This window comes from Citrus sinensis, chromosome 4, assembly GCF_022201045.2.
Source record: "Citrus sinensis cultivar Valencia sweet orange chromosome 4, DVS_A1.0, whole genome shotgun sequence".
Lineage (NCBI taxonomy): Eukaryota > Viridiplantae > Streptophyta > Magnoliopsida > Sapindales > Rutaceae > Citrus > Citrus sinensis.
The window spans coordinates 16,791,249-16,792,286 of record NC_068559.1 but is presented as its reverse complement, the minus strand read 5'-3'; positions in this window follow the sequence as shown (position 1 = coordinate 16,792,286).

Sequence of the window (1,038 nt, the reverse complement as noted above, 5' to 3'; positions counted from 1 at the left end):
GCATTGGACCAAGCAAGACAAGGCTAAATTCTTTGTAGAAATAAAGAATTTCTTTTGGGATGACTCGTATTTGTTCAAGTATTGTGCAGATCAAATTGTTAGACGATGTGTCCCAGAAAATGAAATTCAGAATATTCTTTCATTCTGCCATGAACAAGCTTGTGGAGGCCATTTCAGTGCTAAAAAACAGCTACTAAAGTTTTACAATGTGGTTTCTATTGGCCAACTATATTTTGAGATGCTTACATTTTCTGTTCTTCATGTGACAGGTGTCAACAAATGAGGAGCATTACGCGAAGGAATATGATGCCACTAAATCCAATTTTAGTGGTTGAGATTTTTGATGTATGGGGTATCGACTTCATGGGACCTTTTCCCCCTTCTTTTGCCCATCAATACATATTAGTTGCTGTTGACTACGTATCGAAATGGGTAAAAGCAATTCCATGTAGAACCAATGATCACAAGGTGGTGATAGGATTTTTGAAAAGCAACATTGTTTCACGCTTTGGATTCCCTCGAGCAATAATTAGTGATGGTGGTGCCCACTTTTGTAACAAAGCATTCAAGACTCTTTTGACGAAGTATTCAATCACTCACAAAGTGGCGACCCCTTATCATCCGCAAACCAGTGGCCAAGTTGAGATCTCCAATCGAGAAATCAAGCACATATTAGAAAAGACGGTGAAGCCGGACAGAAAAGATTGGTCATTAAGACTTGATGATGCATTATGGGCATATAGAACGGCTTTCAAGACCCCGATCGGGATGTCACCCTACAGGCTAGTGTATGGAAAAGCTTGCCACCTACCCGTGGAACTCGAGCATCGTGCATATTGGGCCATCAAGAAATTCAACTTTGACATGCAGCAAGCTAGCTCAGAAAGAAGATTATAGCTGGCAAAACTTGAAGAAATTTGCAATGATGCATATGAAAATGCCAAGATTTACAAGCAACGAATGAAAGTCTTCCATGACAAGCAAATTATGAGAACATCGTTCACTCCAGGTCAGAAAGTGTTTTTATTCAATTCTCGC